The 22,837-nt window shown below is 43.7% G+C and overlaps 1 long non-coding RNA gene across 1 annotated transcript in view; it reads right to left on the bottom strand.

Annotated features, from left to right (window-relative positions):
• LOC108449183 overlaps positions 1-22,746 on the bottom strand; it is a 24,468-nt gene extending 1,722 nt beyond the window's left edge. Inside the window, exons 1-3 of the long non-coding RNA XR_001865324.1 lie at positions 22,646-22,746; positions 22,105-22,277; positions 1-4,774 (exon numbers count right to left, since the gene is read on the bottom strand). The exon at positions 1-4,774 is cut by the window's left edge and continues 1,722 nt beyond it. This is a non-coding gene — a long non-coding RNA (uncharacterized LOC108449183). The remainder of the gene's footprint in view (positions 4,775-22,104; positions 22,278-22,645) is intronic.
• Positions 22,747-22,837: the final 91 nt, after the last annotated feature.

The raw sequence follows: 22,837 nt of genomic DNA, 5'->3' as shown, positions 1-22,837 counted from the left end.
TGATGCTGAAACATAGTTCTTTTAAAGTTAGCAGCAATCATTTGCAATACAGTAAGCAGATGGAGACCCCACCAGAAATCAATGTCCCATTGTAATAGGTCCTGTGTGTCTAGACAGTCAGAGACAGTCCCAGCCTTTGAAAAGATTACAGGCTGAATAGACAAGAGAAACAAAAAATGTGGAGAAGAAGCCAGCAGACCACAAATGAAGTGTTGTGCTCAGGTTCCCAGTGCTGGTCCCTGGTGAAACGGAGATGAGGATGTGCCTGGGGGTGCTGTGGCTGAGTGCCTCAAACCCCACCTCCCACTTTGGGCCCAGAGCAAGCACTGCTGAAGGGCTCCTGCTGCCAGTGAGAATAACAATGAAAGAAAGGTAACAGGATCATCCAGGGATTCAGCAGCAGAGGAGAGCTGACATGATATTTATCTGCTGTCTGCAGGAGAGAATCATATTACTTTTGCACAGATGGATGCGCACACAATCAGCTTCTGAAGATGCAAAACAAGGGTTTCTGATTTCCACCCAGGCTCACCTAGTGATTGCATTAAAGCCAGAGATAGCTGTACATGCATCTGAATAATTTTAATCAGCAAAAAGTAATTAGTGCTCGTACACAGCAGTACCCGCAGGTGTAGTGGACTTGCTTAAGGTTAGTTAAGGTCTAGTTAGGATATAGCTTCTGAGAAAACAGTTTGTATGACCTCCAAAATCGTTTGTGAATTTCATCCAAACTTGGCAATTAGTTTCCCCATAAGAACTGTGAAAATCTGTGAAAATCTGTGGGATGATAGTGAAGACAGAATCAATGATAGTATCTCTCCAGCTGCACAGCCTTATCCCACTGGATATTGGAGCTTCCATGCAGACAAACACACTAGGTAATTGGGGTTTCTTTTGTTCCTTGCACAAGTTGTTTGTAAATGCACTTATTGTATCTTATTTAACGCTCCCTTACGTACATTTCTTGTCTTTAACAGCAGTAGGATTGAACATGGGTTAAATCAGATTTGTGGTTTTTTTAGTATCTATGCTTTGACTGTGAGGAGTTATTTTTAATATTCTTTTTCTTCTTAGCATCTTATCCTGAAGCTTTGATAAAAGCCTGAAGTCCAGAAACACTCCTGTCAAAGTTACTTACAAACCAACAAAAATCAGTAATGATCTGAAAATGTATGTCTGAGGCTTACTTTGCTGGTCCATGACTTCAACAGTGTAATAATTAGGAATATGCACTGAGAAATCTGTCCCTGGTGGGTTCCTGGGGCTGGGATTTGCTGCAGCCCCAGCTTTTGGCATGGCCAACTCAGATGGTTGCTGGGACAGGCAGCTCCTCCTGCATATCCTGCCTGTCCCTGCCTCTTCTTCCAACTTGTCCCAAGCCTCCAGACAGCCAGAATATTGTTCTGAATTCAAAGACCTAACATTTCTGTGACTAAACTACCCCCCTGCAGTCCTAAGGATCCCTGCCTGCTGCTGGCCAGGAATGCACCCTGCTGCCAGCCCATGCCTTGCACTCAAAGGCTCGCCCACTGCTCCTTATGCTCAAGAACTATTTCCCTGTGGTTAGATGTGATACAGCCCAGGAAGATGCCCCTGGCAGAGGTCCCAGCTTCTCCCCCAGGGCTGGAAGCATGGTTGGCTAGAGAGGAAGAAGTGGCCTCTTCCCTCACGGAACCAATGTGTGCCACCAGGCTGTGCCAGCTGGCCTTGTCCAGGTCAGAGATGCACTCAGCATCTTGTCCTAGCTGGAAAAGAGGAGCTGAAGAAGAGGGGCTCAGGGGGAAAAGCAGCCAAAGGTCTCCTGGGGATGCACAGCTGCCAGCTTGCTGCCTGTGATGGTGGTGGTGGTGCTGAGCAGCAGGAACGTTCCAGGACAAGGAAAATGTTACTGCATTTGGGGCACTACCTACATATTGCAGTGGCCAGGAGAACGTGAATGAATGGCAGTGTCTTTTTCTTCACTGATCTGAACACAGAAGGCCTTCAATGATTCAGTTTTCTCATCAAGAGGACGTTGGTCTGATGAATCATTGCTTGGCTGTTTGCAACATCAAAGGATTTAGGAGGCACTGCTTTGCATGTACGTGATCGAATTAAAAGATCAGATCTACACATCTACATCCAACCACAAAAATCAGTGCTGCTGATCACCCATAAACCCATATTTGCTGAAAGCTTTACTTAACATATTGTGCTGCAGGGACATTGTGATTTCTTTTCTGAGCAAGACACAGAACTATCAACATCTCATTGCTGATGTGCTTCAATGTGCTGGTCCAGACTGTAGATTAATTTCCCACAATGTTTCAGTCCAAGACTCAAACAAACTTCTTTTATTTTAATACTTTTGCAGTTTCACCAGCTGAGTTACATAATATTAATCAAAACTTGGCATAGACACATTAAAAACAGACTATACTTTTTTTTTAGTGAGGTGGCAACTTACAACTAGAGAACAAATGTCTAAGTTCTGAGAGATGGATTTGGGGAAATAAGCATTAATTTATTACAAGAATCTTAGTCATAGATGAAGAATCCATTTCTTGAGCACATAACTTTCTATTTGAAAGTATGCTTCAATCCAGCTGGGTTGCATACTAAATATGAGATTTTTCTTAATTAGGAAAGAACATATAGTTCTTATAAGTAAGGCAATTTAGCACTTTTCTTATTTGTGTCTGCCTCTGCGTGCATGCAAAATAACCTGTTAACCACCCTGCTTATAAACTCTGTTTGATATTAGGGACTCTCTTATGTTATTCTATACCACATTGCAAATTCTGTTCTCATTGTTGTGCATGCCTGTGACCTTTTGCCTTCAGATTCAGCTGAAGTCCTCTAGGAGGTAACAGAAAGGAAAAAAAAATCTGTAACTTGGCTAGATATAACAGTGGAAGGTCATTAAATCTTGGTGACCAGCTATTCAGTTAGTTTAGTCCATTTAATCATATGGCAGCAAAATAATTGGCAATGGCTCAAGGCAAACTAATTATTCCAATCTGAAACTCGGCAGGGTAACAAGTAAGCTGTGGATGAGGTGGTGATAGATTTTGCACATCTGACAGGCCTGATCTGTGAGGCTCCTGACAAGGAGACTAATGACAACCCAGGAAGTGTTCTCTCTTCAGTCATGTCAAAAAATGAGGGAAGACTGGGAGCAGAAAAACAGCTGCTGGAAAGAGAGGAAAAGACCACTTTCATGAGGAAAAAGGGAGAGAAAGAAGAGTGGGCTCTTTCAAAGCCTCTAATCTAAACCCTAAGGTTGCTTGGCCACAGGGGCACAGAGGCAGGCTAATGTGTACAGTTTGCACTTTTTTTGATGATATTTTTCTCCCCTCTGTATGTCTTGCATCAGCCAGAAAGTAATTAGGCTTGCTGGAAATCACACGTATCCTGGGAAAACCATGTGGCAAGCTCAGAGAACTCTTGGACTTGCAGCTTGGGGGAGGAATTAGCTGGAGCACGTTGGGTTATCAGCACCAGTGCTGGAGGCTGACCTGTGAAATCCCAGCCACAAAGGCTGTGGAGTGCCCAAGAGACAGAGCATGAAATCATAGTAGTGTTGACTCAGCCCATTGGAACTCAAAAGACAGTATTTGGGTGAGTATTTTCAGGTTAGTGACAGCACAGCCTCTTTCTCTTCGGGAGGTAATCACAGCACTGCTGTCTGGTGAAGCCCTAAGAGGCTCCAGGACACCTTAAAGAAGTAAACATTATTCACTCCTGGAAAAACTTAGTTGGATACCATTCTGGTGCAGGGTGGAAATTCAGATGTTCCTCACTAAGACTTACCTCAAAAATCAGGAGACCTGCCAAAATGTTTGAGGGATAGTTTTGAGGACAGAATTTCCTGGAATGGAGGTACAAAAGCATGTCTCCTTTCTGTGAGGCAGCACAAAAGCTTTCCAAAAAGCAGAGACGGGTGTACCAAAACAACAGAGCAACAAAGTGGAAATTATTCAAGTGGGAGCTGTGAAGAAGTTATCATATCTCACTCTGTAAGGCACAACCTGGTGAGTAGCTGCAAATACCAGAAATTACAACGAAGTTTTATCATTAAGGAAAAGTGTTTTTCCACTGACCCTTAAACAGAGGTTAAGAGCTAATGACAGAAGCCAAAGCTTGAACATTATGAGCAAATAATTCAGAATAAAAATTTCAGTGTTTTGGGGAATAAAACCTCTCTCTCCACAGCAACTTCTGTGATCTTTAGTTCAGAGGGGACTGCACAGGCAGATGCAAGAAAAAGTGAAATAAAGTTTAAGCTGAAGAGATGAGCAAAGTACAAGCGTTTATTAAAGTCACCACATGAAATGTACAACATGTTTATAATCAGACTACTTATTTTTCCCTGTAATTCTTCTGCAGAAACCAGACATGACCATAAAAATTACATAAAGGTCCAGATTCAAAGGGGACTTCAAACTTCCATGGAAAGCAGTGCCCTAGATTAGATCTCCATTTTCTGTCAAACTGTGTCTTGAATACTTTCATCAAGAAAAGTCCACCTCTTTCCTGGCTCCCATGGCTAACTACTCTCATGGTGATTCTTTTTTTCCCCTTGAAACTGAGGAAGGTATCTATAGCTGTCCAATTTGTGGAGATGGTCCTTAAATGAACTTCCACATTTCAGTGTAGAGACCTGGGATCTGATCGCACCCATGATGACTGATGTGAAGAGGGCAATGAGTACTCCTGGCTCTTCTGTGGACATTTTTAATTAACCTTCCATCCCCATTCAGCATCACACCTGCAGCTTCTTCGTGCTTCCACTCTGTAACAGAGCAATAACAGGCTTTTATTTGCTATGTTTCACATCATTTGCCAATTTGAGCTCTGGCTGAATTTTTGCTTTCCTAACTACCTCTCTGCATGCAGGAGCACAATTTCTGTATTTCTTTGTGGTATTCTTACGTTTTCCATCTCTCTCATATCCTTCTTTTGTGTTGGGGCTCCTTCAGTAAGTCACTGTTTAACCAGGATGTTTTCTTGTTATGACTGTTCCTTTTCCTGATGGTGTAGGCCAATTTTATGCCTTGAAACTGAAAATATTCTACTATTCCTGAGCTCCTTTGCCTTCCAAGTGGCACAGAAAGGTGGGTGGATGGTGCAGCACTGTGCTGTTTTTCCCAGCAAATACTGGATTAGCTGGAGGATGGACAGCAGCTGGCATGTGCCACTTGAGTGAGCTGCTGATAAGCAGATGAAACCACTGCGGGTAGTTTTCTTGCAAAAAGGCATGAGAAGAGAGCCTGTCCTGCCCATGCAGGATTTGCTGTGAGTCTGTACACCATTTCTCTAATAAGCTGAGGTTGAGAAATGAAGAATCAGAAGGGTGCTTCTGAGAGCTGATCATTCATACTTAAGACAGGCCTAAGACAAATTTATGGCTGTGGGTGAGTACCTGAGGCTTCAAAACATGAGAAAAAGATCCTTTTCACAGACAATTAGGGAGGAACAGAATTATGAACCTAAGGTACTGGCTGAAGGAAGAGAGAAGTCCTTGTAATTGTCATTTACTCTGTGCAGTGGGCAGAGGGACAATGAAAGCTGAATGAACCTTGCATCCTAAGCACAGCTCCAGTCCTACTGCTCTGCCTCCACGACAAAGAAAGAAGCTGAGGACACCAGTACAAGTGATCCTCACCTCTGTTTGACCCTCCCTACCCCTTCACTGACTTTGATAATAGCAGAGAAAGAGCCTGCAGATAAAATGTACTCACAAACTCAATTTTTTCTCCTGCCAGCAGAACTCGCAATCTGAGTATTACCACCCTCCATTTCCTAAAACATCCAACCTCTGGGGAGATTCATCTGAGCAGGAATTCTGCTAGAACAACAGACAACTCTTTGTTATTTGTACTGCAGCAGCACTGGGGGCTCAGATGGAGCTCTCTGACCATTCTCAGCTGGTGAAAACCATGTCCTGGAAAAGCAGTGTGTGGGAGGGTGAGGAGCTGCCCAGCCAGGGTCACACAGCATTTGGAGCTCTAAGGTTTCATACAGATCACAGGCCACTGGCAGTGAATGCAAGTAGTGAGACCTTGCCCAGCAGCCTGAACCAAAACCTGGTTCAGACAGATTCCCCCCACCTGCCGTTCCTCCTTTTTCACATCTGCTTCTTTTCTGAGAACAAACTTTGGCTTCTGGTAGCAGACTACTGAGTCAGCCACATGATCACTTAACCTGGCAGTTCTCACTACTTATTCAGTATTTAACAAGCAGCATTTCACATTATGTTTTCTACAGAAGTAATGTCTTTTTTTTTTACCTCAATGGTGTGGTATCAATTAAATTATTATGTCCATTAACTGAATAGTTAAATAAAATTAAATATTTTGGAGCATCGTTCAAGAAGGAGTATTATTTGTCTTCTTGGGAATGTTATGCAAGTGTGCCACCATGCAGATATGCATTAAATGAGTATTCCTGGCAACCAACATATTATTTATTTATTAAGAATGTGATAAATTCTGTCATATTACATATCTGAAAAAACTATTGTTAACCAGCATGGATAACCTCAGTGAAACAGAACTAAGAATAGAGAATTAGAATAGTTTGTAAGAGTAAAATCAATAATAATAGAACTAGAATTAATACGAGATGTAATTTTTAATGATATGGAAAGCAATCACAGAGGAAGACACCTGAATGTCGTGTATAACCACCACCTAAAATCTGAGTAACACTTCAAGAAATCCTTAACAAATACATTTATCACAGAATCCATGGCACTGAGGGACATAAAAAGTTGTTGATCCTGATGTTGATGTTTTCCCAATATAAATATAACTGAATTTATAATGGACAAACTGGCAACAGGCAAAAATTACTTGTCCAGTGTCTAGGTACCTCTCGAGCAATCCATGATTATGAAAGTCAGGAGGAATCCCATGTTCAAAAAAGGTTAGCTTCCTACCTTATTTAAGGCCAAATGGACTTCACTTTTTAAACTTATCTATTTTATTGTTCATATCAGGACGACACAAAAGATACTCGAGTACCACAAGTAGCATAGATGAGGGATGAGAAACAATAATCCATAAATACTTTAATCAGATAAATGGCTCAATACTTTCTTTTTTTCCTCTAAAGGACTATTTTCTGGATTTCTGAAGAAAAATATTCTATCATACATAATTTCCCTTCAACTGAAAGAATTATTTGGACTCCGCCATCATGTGTAATTTAATATGTTATTGACAGTGTTAAAATGGTTTTGTTAAAAAGAAAAAAAAACAACCAGGAAAAAACCTACTAATTTAATATTTTTTCTTGTTCTCTTTGCACCTATAAAAAGTATTTCCTAGGAAAGAAACTGGCACAAGATGCTTTCAATGAAGACTAGTGTGTGTGGGATTAGACACAGACAGTCAGCTGTCTTTTGCCATGCTGGAAATGAAAGAGCAAATGGGTTATACTTTACTTTTCATAAGAGGTGAAGTGATAATTACAAATTTCTTTCTCCTAACAAAGTATAGAAATCAGAGTCAACTTTGCAACTGAACTTATTAGATTTTATATAGTCACAACAGGTTTTTGTGTTAGTTTTTTTAAGACATGTAAGTAGCAGTTTTTCACTGAATATTCATAAGTTATTGAATGCTACACATAAACTCTGAAATCTAACATCAGGAAAAAAAATGATTTAGAAATAATATAACTTCAACAAATTCGATTAACATCTGCTGTTTTACCCATGTCAGCATTCATAAAAGCCAAACTTCTGCATATATCTGGAGTACAGATACTAGTCTAAAAAATGAACTTGAGAAATCAGACTTAAAATAAGAAATAAAATGAATCCTCAAACATTATAAGAGAAATTCTTAAGTTTCCTATAAGTATCCTGAAGGAGAAAAGTTAAATTCCCAGGATGTTAAGCTTCAGAAGAAGGATCACCAACCTTAAAAAATGTGTACATCTACCACTGTAATGAGGTTTTTTAAAGTTAACTGCAGGCTAAGTGGAAGCCTGCTAAAATAATCCCGTCGTCGAAGCCAAAAGGAACCCGAGCAGGGTCCGAGGGAGCGGTGACGGGCAGACGTTTCTGGAGCTTCGATGCCATCTGCTGGCTGGGGAAAAAGAGTGCAGTGATCCCGACACATCCACGCAGCGCTTTTCCATTCCCACATGGAAAACTCAGCATGAGCTGTCCGCGCAACCGCCGGTTCCTCACAAAGTGACAGCAGAATTAGAAAAAAAACCCCAAAACCCAACAAAAATTTCTTGGGACTGAGCAGCTCTCCAGGGAATGGAAAAAAAAGAAGGATAAAAGAAGGATGTAAAACAGTAAACTGACACCTCAACTCTGTGCAAAGAGGGAATAACTATTTCAAGAAAGAGGGAAGTGGGCACCAACTTCGCAGCTTTTAAAAAAGTTTCCCCAGCAAGATTCCTTTCAAGACAGTAACTTTTCTGCTTGGGTCCTAAAGTTAGGACAGGAGTCTATCTTTAAACAAGAGCACTTACACTTCAAAGATGAGAGACGTGAGAAAAAAGCTACAAAAAACCTGTGAGTACAGATGGTCTAAGATTTACATCTTAGTTGTAAACCGCAGATGACTGACAAATAAAACTCCAGGGATAAAAGAGTCAAAAGACTTTTTGTCCTTTGAAGGCCCACAAAAGTGAGATTTCTAGTCTATTTTGCTGGACTCCAGATGTGCAAGTTTGGACTTTCACACTGACAAATTCTGTGACATTCACAAAACAGTAAGGCTTCTGAGACACTTCCACTTCAGAGAGCAAATGGCAATGTCGCTTGGCAGAGAAAAATGAGGCAGTACAGTAAGCAAGCAGTAAGATTTGGGAATCTACCACCTGAAGCAGCAGATATTTGAGAAATACATGCTAAGGCACGAGCTAACTGTTTTTCCCAACCCAATACAGTCAATATGTGTACATTGGAAAAACCAGCACTTATCATATTACAATTAAATGCCTGTTGTAGGGGTGAACAACATTGGCTTTTATAATTGTTTTCCTTGGGGAACGCAGACATGAATCTTCTGGCTAAGCCAATTAATCTCCACTGCAGTCTTATCTGTGGAGCTTTCTGCTGTTTTGGAGGGTCCTTTGCCCTGTCTTTTTTCTCCAGCAGGGTATTAAGAGTGTCTTCTGCAACACTGGAAATCCCTGATGAGATCCCAGAATTGCTTGAACCATGGCAACCAGCTGCAGCAATTGTGCATAGCTGCTGTGCTGAACAGTTGGGGTTAAAATCACTTGGGTTTCCATGCACAGGACACGTGCTCTGTCCTGTTCCCAGCAGGTAGAAGAGGTTTAATGCATCTTGATTGCATTGGGTGGCATGTGTACATGGAAAAACATTCACATGAGCTGCCTGTCTCTGGTGCTTCAGCTGGAAACAGGAAAGCCCCATCTTTTATAAAAAGCAGCACCCTGCTGAGGGTTGTGGATATTTGAGTCTGCTGCCTCTCAGTGTGAAGTGCTGCTGAACATGTATTAGTATTGCTCCACAGCTAGCTTCTTTCTGTTTTCCCCATTACTTCTCTTCTGCTCCTTTTTCTAAGTGTGCACATCGATGGGAGCAGGGTCCTTTCAGTCTTTTCTCTTACAGCAGCCATGCAACAGCAGTGATCAGGAGAATGAGTAATCCTGATAACTCTATAATTTCTCTCCTCAGTGCCAATTAACTTGGACAGCATCACCTCTCCATTGGGTCTCACCAAAGGTTGGTTAAAGTCTGCCTGCTTTGCCTGATCTGATGTTTGCCCTTTATGCTCAAGTTGAATGACTTTATGCTTAGCTTTTAAAGTTCTTACCTCAAGCAAATTATCCCTTTCAGGCCTCTTGCACTTCTAATAATCTTATTTGTATGTGACAATTGTAGTAGAAATGAAGTGTCACTGTAACTACCAATATTTGTAACCTGACATGCAAGTGAACTCTGCATAAATCCTGAAACAGAATTGCTGTTGTTTGGTCCTCTCCTTGATCTCAGAAAACAGCATTTAGCCAAGAAAGTATGAAGACAAACCCAGCAATACCAATCAAATTTGATTTTCCCCTTCACTGAACCTGTTTTCTGACAAACAATTAGTGAATGACTGCTACTTCTTGTTCTCACTGGCAGTAATTTAATTTCCTCTTTCATTTAATTAAAAAAAAAAATATTGTGAAGCTAATTTTCAAGTCATTGCACTTTGCAGAGTCCTCCCAATGGGAGAGGATTGAGCCACATACAAAAATCAAACCATTAGCTGATCGTTTACTTTGGGCAGGATTAGCAGGCAGACCTCTTTACTCCCAGTCAGGCATCCTACCCACTCCTCTGAACCACTTCCTAAACTTGCAGTTGGAAACTGCAGGAGAAGAAAAGAAGAAAAGCTTTCAGTTAGTTGGGAGTAAAAAGGAAAAAACATGCTACTAAATCCCAAGGAAATCAGCCCTCTCTTTTATTCATATTTGATTTCACTGGTAACCATGGGAAACCAGAGCCAAACCTGGTACCCTCTTGTGTACTGCAATCCCTCACTACAGTGCAGACAGAGACAGAAGAGCTGAAATGGAAAAGGGCGTATCAATTAAAGGTAACATATCCCTGGCTCAGTTAGCACTAGAAAAGGCTTTCCCTGAGAGATTCAGGAGGGATCCAACTCTAATTATGAACTGACCAGTTGGACTTGAGACACTCAGCAGTACTGTTTGGTAACAGCATCCTTGGACACGGTATTTTGCAGGGACCTGGTGTGTGCAGCCTGAGCCCACAAGTCCAGGTGATAAGCTGGGTATCAGAAACACACAATCTACTAACTGAAGATGTGACACTGCAGTGTACATGCAATCTGGAGCATGGCTCTGGCCTTTGGGAGAGAGGGAAGGCCCCTTTGAGCTATGACACTGCCACTACCCAGAAGCTGAACTTTTTCCCTCACCAAAGTTGACAGGTAGAGGGAACAATCTGTTAGTCTGTTTTACATTTCAGCCTTTCACAACTCTGTAATTATTCCATCTGCACTAGCTCAATTGTTTGCTGAACCTTGAAATTTGTCTGGTAATTAGTGCTCACCTGGAATGTGTACTGCAGCCAACTAAGAATCTGTGCAGATCTCTCTTAAAGATAGCACCCACCACACTTCTCAGACACCCAACGAATCAAGGCAGTGCTTCCTAGTGAGCCTGCTGCCCCATCAGCATTCAAGCACTTGCTGTGGCAGTTGTGCGCAAATATCTGTGGATGCCTTCGTAAAAGATGACATTGACAATGCACAAGGGAAGTACAGAACAGGGATGTGTGTGTGTGTATCTGCTTGGGTGTTTGGGAGTGTCTAGGCACAACAGCATCACTCAGCCCAAGTCATCTGAAGCAATCCAAAACATAAAAATAGTCCTGAGTACCAAAAGCCATCAAAAAATACTGGGTGTGCTGCTGATGCCCTTTGCACTGAAGAAATATTATCCACTTAACTTAAGGTCATCTTAGAAAAATTAGCAACGCTGGCATGAACAGGGATCAGTGCCATCAAGCTACAGCAGGTAAGGAGCTGACTTCAGGAAGAGTAGGAAGAACACATGGAGAGAGAGGATCTTAGTTCAGGAGTAAGATCTTTGAGGAATTCTCTGGGAACTGACTGTGAGTTTCCTTTAATGACAGTGTTGCAAAATGTGAAAACACCTTGCAGAAACTCAAGTGTATTAGCTCAAAGTCTGCAGGCTCTGTCCACATGTAAAAAGATGTGCCTCTGGAAACTGGAAGAAAGTATAAAAATGTATGCAGCATAGACTCCAAACCCTCTGGCACAACAGTAAGAATTTCTGTGAGATCAGCAGTTGAAAACTGCTGAAAGAGACAGGCAAGTGTGTGTAACTGTGTCCTAAATGTATCTACATGTCACCAAGAAGACAGAGCTGTGAGAAAGCCAAGTGCTTCCACAGGGCAGGTGCAAAGCAAGATCCAGAAGCACAAACCATACGAGTGAGATGCTGCGTAGGCTCCAGCTCAAGTTCAAGAAAGACTAAACCAATTCAAAACAATTGCAGAGAATGACAGCTAAAATATTCGGGGAAAAGGAGGCAAAATTAGAGAAGTTTGGCATATTTAGTCTCAAAAAATACAAGCCAAGAGTAGCACAATTTCTGTACATGAATACAAATAAATGCTGAAAAACATGAGTGGCCATGCTGGCCCAAGACCAAACAGGTTTAAACTGATCCCAAACACATTATATAGGAGACAGGAAGACATTCAGTTTCAGGAGAGGCAGTTTCTGACTCATGATAATTAATTGCAAGAGTCATAGAGTAAAATACCCTGAACCAAACAACAACACAAAACCAACAAAATGCTTCGTTTTATTATGTTTTAAGATATTTCTAGGAAATAGGGATTAATATTTGACCTGCTGGGCCTGTCTTATATTCCTGCATTCTACACTTGAGCTAGATCACAGTGTGTGGGCACAGAACTACAGCGTTCCTGCCACGGTTGAGTTTCTGCTTCCCCGAATTGGTTCTCCTGGTGGAATTCATCCTCCCTGGCACCTGTTGCAAGGGAAAGGCCACTAGGGCGATTTCTGGAGGATGTCAGGGATAACACAGGTGTTAGATGTACCAGCTTGGATGACGCTGGTCTGGATGTGCTACCTAAAAATAAGGAAGAACTGGTCAGGGTATAACTGTAATGATCCAGACACAGGGAAGGTCCAGATCCTGGGCCAGGCTGGGGAGTAGGAAGGCCAATAGCCCTAAACCTCACGACAAAAAGCTGCGGCTTACTCAGGAAAGAGGTAGGTGTGAGGCAGCTCTTATGGGAGGCAGCTCTTGTGGCGTTTGAAGGGCAAAGGAGCTCAAAAGAAAAGTCCATGCTGATGCTCAAGGATAAAACACAACAGATATTTTAGGGGGCTGGCTTGGCTAAAAAGAAAACTCATGGTAGAAAAATGCGAAAAAACCAAAAGATGTATAAGCATGGTGGGAGTTAGGAGAGGTTATGACAGAGATTATATTATTATTTCTGCAGAGGTGTGATCAGGGAAATCAAAGCTAAACCGGGGTTCAAGAAGTGCTTCTGCTGCTATGTAAGAAGTAAATCAGGTAAGGAAATTATGACAAATGGGTTGAGTGGTACGCTGACAGCAAATGCAGGCAAACATGGTACTTTGTGTCTTCTTCCTCTCAGTTTCCACTGACACTGTTCCCAGGTGTTGTAGCCCAAAGGCAGGGATGAAGAAGTGGGGGAATTCCAGGAGCAGAGGACATTCAGCTCAGGGGTCTCCTAGAAAATCTTGTTTTATCCAATTCCACTGACCTGAGAGGGGTTTGTCTGAAGGGGGTTGAGTGAGGTGGGTGATGACAGTTGTGAGGCCACTTTCTGCCATCTTTGAAAAGCCTGTGGAGCCTGAGGGAGGTCCCTGACAATTTTACATGCACCTAGAAGGCACCTAATGATTCTATGATTGCTAGTGCTCCATCAGGTCACTCTGGCTTGGGCAGACAACTCCAGGCACATGAGGCAAAGAGGGTTCATTGGGAGGCTTCAGCACAAAGTCCCACAGGCCTTCCCCACATCTCAGCACTTCTAGCCAGCCCTCCAGGTTCCCATGATTCCTCCCACCAGTGGTCACAGAGATTTTCATAGAATCTTGGAAAGGTTTGGGTTGGAAGAGACCTAAGATAATCTTGTTCCATCCCTCCCCTCCATCCCCAAAAGCAGGCATGTCATCCACTAGATCAGGTTGCTCTGGGCCCCATATAGCCTGGCCTTGAACTCTTCCAGGTACGGGGCACTCACAGCTTCTCTGGTCAGGGCCTCACTATCCTCTGAATTAAGATTTTCCTCCTGACACCTGCCCTTTTTCATCTTAAAGCTATTTCACCTTCTTTTATCACTACATGCCCTTGTAAAAAATCTCTCTCCAGGTCTCTTGGAGCCCCTTATCTACTTGAAGGTGTTCTGAGGTTTCCCTTCACTTCTCCAGACTGAACAACCTCAATTCTCTCAGCCTGTCTCTCCTTAGCAGAGGTGCTCTAGCCCTCTGAGCATCTTTGTGGCCTCCTCTGGACCAGCTCTAACAGGTCCACATCTTTCCTGTGCTGCTCAATCCAGACCTGGATGCAGCTCTCCAGGTGGGGTCTCATGAGGACAGGGTATAGGGGAAGAATCACTTCTCTTGACATGTTGCCCCCACTGCATTTGGTGCAGCCCAGGGTGTAGTTGGCCTTGTGGGCTGCCAGCCCACACCACTGGCTCATATCCACCTTTATATCCACCAGAAGAACCCCCAAGTCCTTCTCCACAGGGCTGCTCTCAGTGAATTCTTCTCCCAGTCTGTGCTATGTCTGGGATTGCCCCAGGTGAGGCACCTTGCACTTGGACTTGTTGAAACTCTTTGGGTTCTCTGGGTCCCCTTCTAGAGCTTGTCCAGGTGCCCCTGGATGGTCCCATCCCTCAGGTGTGCCACTGCACCCTCAGCTCTGTGTCAGCTGCAAACCTGCTGAGGGTGGCCCTGCTCTCCCTGCCCCTGTCACTGTGCAGGTACTGAAGAGGCCAGTGCCAGGACATAGCCCTGAGGGACACCACTCATCACCAGCCTGCAGCTGGACATGGAGCCATTGACCACGACTCTCTGGCTGTGTCCATCCAGCCAACTCCTCATCCACTGAACCCTCCACCCTTCAAATCCATGTCTCTCCAAAGCCCTTTCAGGACTCCAGGTAGATGACATCAGTCAATCTTCCCTTGCTGACCATTGCAGTCATTCCATCACAGAAGGCCACCAGATGGGCAGGGACAATCTTCCCTTAGTGAAGCCATGCTGGATATCTGGGAACACCTCCTTGTCTTCCATGTTGCTTCTATAAGGATCTGCTCCATGATCTTCCCAGGCACAGAGGTGAGGCTCACTGGTCTGTAGCTCCCTGTGTCTCTCTCCTTGTTTTAAAAATAGGAGTGATGCTTCCTTTTTTTCCAAGCACCAGGGAATTCCCTTGACTGCCATGACTTTTCAGGTGTGATGGAGGGTGGCTTGGCAACATCAGCCAACTCCCTCAGGACTCTGGGATTTATCTCATTGGGCTCCACAGTCTTGTGCCTATTTTCTCTCCTATCCAGGATGCAGGGAGGTGGGCAAGGGTGATCCCCTCTGCTCAGCACCCATCAGGCTTCATTCGGGCACTGTGTCCTGTTTGGGGTCCCAGGCAGAACTGACAAACCAGAAGGGCTCAGGGGAGGCCACTGGAACTGTGTGACTGAAATAATCTGAGAAGAGGGTCTGGGGTTGGGGCTGGGTCAATGGTTTAGGGCACCTTGTGCCTCTGGGGATGAGATCAAGCAGATGGGGCCAGCGTCTTCCCAGTGAAGCACACTCCCTGGCAGGAGGGCAAGAGACAGTGACATCAACAGAAAGTAGAGAGGTTCAGCATATGATTAGAAGGGGGAAAAATGAGAATAATTATGCACTATAGCAGGAGCCAGAGGAGGCTGTGGGATCTTTAGAGGCTTTCAAAGTCTGGCTGGACACAGCTCTGAGCATCAGGGTCTGAATTCATTCCAGAATTCATTCTCTTCCCCCAAGTAAAAGTTTGGGGTAGAAGCTACTCATATCTGTGCCAACTACTTTTGTGCTCTGTGACCTAGGAGTTGGTATTGTTTTACACAAGGCTTGATGTAGACAGAGTAACTACACATCCAAGTGAATTCCTGTTGAATCCAGAGGGCTCACACTCCCCAGCTGTTAGGTTACACATATGCTAGGAGAGCAGTGTACTGTAGCAGCTACATTACTCCACAGCAGATGGCCTGTACAAGCTATGAACACCGTGACAAAAGCTTCAGAGAACAGCGTATTGTTCTCTTTTATCTGGCATTCACTAAAGAAAGCAAAGTGTTGGAAAGTGCATGCTCAAAATCAAGTAATGCAAAAATCCATAGTTGGGTCTCTGTTTGATCTTTATCTGTTTTGGTGTTTAATTCCTCACACCACACTGGAAAAGACTGGTCTGTGTGTGTGGCTGTATAACTTAGAACAAATTTGTTTATATGAGTTTTAACTGCATTTTGATTAAATTAAAATACTTTCAGATAACCACAGTGATGACTGGAATATGATTAATGACTCATACAAAAATAAACTGATCTAATTTATTCATAGTAGGCCTAGTTAGACCTGTAGGATTTGATTCGCTATTTTTCAGATGAATATTATTCTTGGAATCGATGTTCTAGATTAATTGCTGACGATTCCTGATGTCATTTTCCTAGAAGCTTTTTATAGAGCACTCAGCAATCCGTTCTGCAACTGCTCCTGAAGTTGGGAAGACTTACCCTGTGACAACTGTCAATAGCAATGGGCTGCCCTGGCTGGCTGCACTATTCACCATTCTAATGGTTCATGCAATTATTGGCCTTGCTCTGGAATATTCAGATGCCTGGCCTTTCCACAGCAGCTCTGCAGAACCACAGGAGGACAATGTACAGCTTCCGGCTCTCGTTTGTCCTTGTTATTACAGGTCAGGCAGGGACACAGACAGGACAGAAGCTCAAACAAAGCCTAAATATTAGAATAGCTGGCAAAGAGTCTGCACTCTGAAACACTGTAAAACCCTTCTAGAGCCAGAGCAGCCCTTCCTGCTTGCAGACACAGGCATCAGATAACTGTCTTCAGAGGTGTTTGTCCAACCCCAATCATTTTTATTCCCTTCCCTTCCAGCTGTCTGGCACTCCAAAGAAACCAGTGATTGAATAAGGAAACTTTTCATGGGCAAAAAGATTTTTTCATTTCTAGATAAACTCTCTTGAAGCACACAGAATTCAATACCTCCCTCTCCTAGCTGACAAGTAGTTTCTGCACACAAAGATTTGAAGAGTTTGATTCCAATCAATAGTATGTTAAGGGCATTGACACTGTTGGGATAACCTTCCAGAGTCACTAGCCATGGCTGTTACAAGCCTGGAAGATGACCCCTCCTCTGAAATACTTGGGGCAAGAAGCACTACCAGCCTGGTATTTAACTTCAAGTCCCATTTAGCCTTACTCGGCAAACCCCATTTCCTGCAGTTGCAAAATGACACTGATATGATGGCAAGGGAGCCTATAAACAAACAAACGAAATGATACATGAAGGGGTTAGATTCCAAGTGCAAGCCCAGTGCTGTTGTGAAGCTGAACTGTCAGCAGCAATGCTCCAGGAATAGCTCCTGGAGGCAGCATGCCTTGCAGACACTCCCTGGACTGAGATTCCCCTCCCCACCCCTTGACCCTTACTTCCTTAATAAATGGTATGAAATAAATTAAGAGGGATCTCAAATTAGGAAGTTCATGTACTTACTATAGTTGCTGCTCCTAAATCTCCGTATAGAGGAAATAAATAGCAGTAAAAGGTTTTGCAACTGAATGAGAACATTTATTATATGTTTAAGGAAAATTTGCAGATTAGAGTCAGCTGAGAAATCTTTTGTGGGTTTCCCCATACTCGGTACTGATTTTACTGATGGAAAATATCTAGATATTCCTAATACAATTACTACACCCACATAATTAGCATTATAAATATATAAGCCTGTCAAGATGATAGTCTAACGCACTTGCCACGCTGTTATTTTATAGTGAATTCCAAGTATTCTTGGCAGCTGTTTGAGTGTCAATCAGGCTAAAAAAATTAACAACAGAAAAGCAATCACTCTCAAAATAAAAGACCTAAAGCGTGAACCCTGCATAAAAGAAATTTTAGTCACTTTTATCAATAGAGATTGGGTTTCATTTTGATCTCATACTAACTTTTTGTCAGTGTGTGCGACAAAACTGAACTGTAGGTTCAGACTCCAGTGCTAACATCCATGGTGTCCAAGGGCTGATGGGAACTCCGAAGGGAATTTCCATGCTTCTGAGCGTGCTGCTGAAAATGCACCCAATGATTTCCCTCATCCAAGGCAGCACCACTGCTTCAGAGTGAGATTTCTCCAAGTCCAAAGGATCCAGCCCCTTTTGATGAGCTTTTATTTTCAGACCACATAGCATGCAGACATGAAAGATCACTGATAAATCCAAAGACAAGTAAGATACAGACCCCCTTCTTCCTGCAGCTGGTAGTGGTCGAAGTGGTTACAACCACCTTGCTGCATGCAACCACTGCCTCCATGGTCTCTGCCTAATACCTCACTGTCTAATTAGCTGATTAACCTGCACAGCTGCTCTTTACTATCGTTACAAACAGTGTGAAGCTGCTTCATTGCTAGTCCTGCACAAAAAATGAGGATGACTGAGGAAGTGTGGTAGCAGTTTGGGGGCAAGTAAGCCCCCAAATTATTTCTGTACTGAAAGAGACAATGCTACCAACAGGAGGCAGATAAAGCTCCTGAGTGCATGCAGAATAAGATTAAGGGTGAATTAATTTACACTGTATGAGTTACTGCAAGCTGGAATCTAAGTAGAGGTTCACCTGCTCCAGAGATGTGCTTGCAGTTGGCTCATCCTTCACAAAAGGTCCACTGGCGCTCTCAACTAATTTGTGATACAGAGAAAGCCAGTGGGAGATCTGCACAGAGACATGTGGAACAGCAGAGACCAGTCAACTCAATGGAAAATCTCACCCTAATACTCATGCCTATTTCATGTCAGCAGCCAGTGGGAAAAGCCTGCTTTTGAAGCATTTTTCAGGGATAGGTCACTTATTGTGAACTAAGTGCAAAATGCTGCCTTTCACTAAGGGTAAGGTCATTTTACTACCTGTCAGTGATGGTGCTATCTTCTCTCACCTCTCCATTACCAGCATGTGCTCCATTTGACCCCAAACCCTTCCAGGCTGCGCTGCCCTTCTGGAACTCTTCTACACATCTACTTGTGTAACAATTCTTCCTAACCACCACAACGAGCTCAAAAGCTTGCCTCTTCCTTCCATTACTGCTATTATCCAGACTGACAAGCATCCGCCTGGAGTACTGCCCTCTGCATGCCTCCTCCCAGTTCAACACAGCCAAAACAGGTTCCTTTCTACACCTTAAGGGCCTTGCTCAGGCCATTTCTGCTGCTGCTCTCTTGGTTTTGAAAAGCCTGCACCTACCTCGAAAGGTCTGAAACAGAATGTGCTGTTTTCTTGTAAGCACTGTCTTGGGGTGACTTTATGATGTGTATCTCATATCGCTGCCCTATGCCCAGAAATTAACTTTGTGCCTTTCTGTGCCTCTAAACTGAGCCTGAGAGGGAGAAGGAAAAACTGAGCAAAACTTTTTCAAAGCAGTTTGCAGCTTGTTCAAGGTCACACAGAGACAGCGACTTTTTTTCCCCAGCTGCGGCAGGGGAGGGAGGCAGCACCTGGCTTGCTGCTCCCGGGTCAGCTTTTGGGCAGTTGTTCAGTTTCTTTTCTCCGGAGAGACTGAGAGTTGAATTCTTTTTTTTTTTCTTCCCGCGAATTTTGGATTTTCTCCCTTTTCTGCTGTACTGCTTCAATATCAGAGCACATCAGGAGGACTTTCCACCGAGCACAGAGGGCCTGGCCCTGGGCCAAGCCCCAGCTCCGAGGAGACCAAAGGGAGGACTCTGACACTTTCCCAGGTTTTTTCTCCACAGCGAGAGATTTTATTATTTAGCATTATTTTCCTTTTCCCATGTGTTTGGTAAATAAATAGTTTTTATGTCTTTCCTTTGAGGAAAATTTATTTTTCCCGAACCTGGTGGGGGAGGGGTGGCTGTGCCTTCTCTCAGAGGATATATTTCTAAATTTGGCCAAACCGGTACAGCACATTTCACCCCTTGCTTCCCTAAACGGTTCTTTGGGGTGAGAGTCACCTTCATATTCTTTATCTGCTGTCAGTCCTAGAATCTGGGTAGGACCTGTAAAAATTATGGCAATGATGATAATGACAGGAAGCCTTAATTACATACAGGTATCTAAGACAGTGGGATGACCCAGGTAACAAAGAGGGTGTGTGTACTCACTGCATGTTAGTGCAGAGGTTGAATTGTCTTACCGAGGGCACTGACTTGAGTATTTGCCTCAGTGTTTGCCGTTGAAAACCATGGAAACTTTTCCCAAGATAAGTAGACAAACTGCAGTATCATGCAACAGGGACTTCTGTGGCTGGAGAGGTGACACACACATCGCCTGAGGTGACAACATGCAGATGTGCACATTGATATTGTTACAACAGGTTCTGTAACAATGAGGGTCCTTGAACCCAGGGGTGTGCTCACAGCTCTGAACAGGTATAGGTACAGAGCAGTTTCTGGGGAATCATGGACAACCAAAAAGAGCTGAGGAGGGCAAAGCCACGGCAGCACAAAGCTGGATGAAGAGCACCAGGGAGATCAAGTTACTTGGAAGTGGGAATCCAAAAGTAATCAGTGTATGCATTTGCCACCAAAGTATCTTTCTAAGTCCTGGGCTTCATTTCACATCTCCCTCAATCAATCCAAGTTTTTTCTCTTTGCATAGGAGAAGTTTGTATGCTCACTGAGTCAGCATATAAACTGTCGTAAATAAAGTTAGCTAACTGTGGTGCTCCAGTCTGAACACAGGGCGATTACCCAAAATACTTCAGACACAGAATCAAAAAACCACCAAGCACTGGCTGTCAAGGAGAAGCATTATGAAACTAAATTATGAGAGTACTCTGGGGGAAAAACTCTGGCCCTCAATTCTGCAACAGCAAGAAAGAACTGGAGAGTCAAGCACTGCCAGATTTTATGGAGCTGAATGGGCTGAGCTAGAGGAAATGCCAAGAATTTATTTATCCTATTCCCCATACAATGAATTGTCATAAATTCCTGAACCACTCAGAGGGGGGAAAAAAAAAAATCACAGCTTCTTTTTTTTTCTCATTCTATTTCAAAATTCAAATAAATGGTCAGAAAAAAACTTCATGCAAAGCCATTCACAGCCTCTGGAGTTGACTCCCAGTTATTCAGGGGCTTTTTGCAAGCAGAGCTACACAGCCACTGTGCAAATGAACCCTCAACTAGGCAGAACTGCTTCACACTAACCAGCAAACACAGAAGTCAGAATGAGTAGTTTAACACATTCTGAGCAGAAAAGAGTAGTGAAACTGACACAAACCCTCAGCATGAGGTACTTTAGTTTGCATGTGAAGCTCAGCACCTACGTATCTGGACTGCTGAATGAAAAGTTGAAAAAAAAATCCCTTTTATCTTCAAAGTATGGAGTTAGATTTGGTATCAGGCAATAATGGAAGTGAACAAGCAGCATATTTTAAGTTGTAACCATCCAAGCAAAAAATAGCAAGTGATATTTTCTCTCTTTTTTTTTTTCCCTTAATGGCTCTCCACGCAGAGCAAGCAAGTTATTCTGTGGTGTCAAGAATGCCAGATTCCTACTAGCAACAGTCAGCGGTTTCTTTTTAGTTGTGAAAGCTGCAGGAGGCTCTGGCTGCCTGGCAGCTGTGTGTCAGAGCATGAGCAGGACGCTGGCAGAGGCAGCACCTCCAGCCCTGTGTGTACGTGTAACATGTCCCCACTTCCTCACTCCTGCAGGGAAAGGGGTCTCCCGCTTTCCCTCTGCCTGGCACTGCAGTCTGCTGGCCCCTGCTCTGCTGTGCTGCTGGGAGGAAATGGTGAGGAAGCCAACTTATTGTAAAAATGAGTTAGAAGATGGTTCTTATTACAAACATCAAGCTGGCAATGTGGCAGACTAGAAATTCTCTGGCCATTACACAATACTAGGAAATTTGGAGTTTAATTGCAATACAGTGTTAAGTCAGCCTGACATCAGCGTCCCCTTTTTGCGGAAAGACAGCCTGGGTTACAAAGAAAATGCCCTAGGAGATCCTACGCCTGCAGATGGAAGAGGCTACAAGGAGATTCCACACCTGATGATGAAAGGGATTATGAGGTGCAGGGGAAAGGGTCTCTTTCACCAACACAGCTGGCTCAACTTTAAAGTTTATTTGTAGCAGCACTCCTCCTTTATTACCTAAGGAGCACCAGGGCAAGCACAGGTTAATAACCCATCAAATGTATGCATCAACTGCTCAAACACTAAACTACAAAGTACTAAACTCACTGTGAGCCAGCAGCATGCACTCACAGCCCAGAAAGCCAAGCAAATCCTGGGCTACATCCAAAGCAGCATGGGCAGTAGGTCAAAGGAGGTGATTCTGCCTCTCTTCTCTTGTGAGACCCTCACCTGCAGTGCTGCATCCAGCTCTGGGGTGCCCAACAGGAGAAGGACATGGAACTGCTGGAGCAAGTCCAGAGGAGGCCACCAATTTCATCAGGAACACCTTCTCTGTGAAGTCAGGTTGAGAAAGTTGGGGCTGTTCAGCTTGGAGGAGAGAAGGTTCTGGTATCTGAAGGAGCCTGCAGGAAGCCAGAGAGGGACACTTCATCGGGAACTGTAGTGATAGGACAAGGAACGATGGGTAAAAACTGAAAGAGGGGAGATTTAGGTTGGATATCGGGAAAAAACTCTTTACTGTGAGGATGGTGAGACACTGGAACAGATTGCCCAGGGAGGTTGTGGATGCCCCAACCCTGGTGGTGCTCAAGGACAGGCTGGATAAAGAAACCTTGAGCAACCTGGTTTAGCGGGAGGCGTCCCTGCCCATGACAAAGGGGTTGGGACTAGATGGCCCTTTATATTCTATGATTCTATGGAAACTGCACTGGCGGAACTTACGTGCTATAAACCCGCGAGTGTGTATTAATAAACTTGTGGAACAACTTACAAGTACGGTGTCTGCGCCACTCATTTCAAGAAGGACATTGAGGTGCTGGAGTGAATCCAGAGAAGAAAACAGAGCTGGGGAAGGGTCTGAAGCAGCAGGAGCGGCTGAGGGAGCTGGGAAAGGGGCTCAGGCTGGAGCAAAGGAGGCTCAGGGGGGACCTTGTGGCTCTGCACAAGTCCCTGACAGGAGGGG

This window comes from Corvus brachyrhynchos, unplaced genomic scaffold (genome assembly GCF_000691975.1).
Source record: "Corvus brachyrhynchos isolate BGI_N302 unplaced genomic scaffold, ASM69197v1 scaffold449, whole genome shotgun sequence".
In the NCBI taxonomy this organism is placed as follows: domain Eukaryota; kingdom Metazoa; phylum Chordata; class Aves; order Passeriformes; family Corvidae; genus Corvus; species Corvus brachyrhynchos.
Note: the sequence above shows the minus strand (reverse complement) of the source record. Positions and strands in the feature narration are given on the sequence as shown.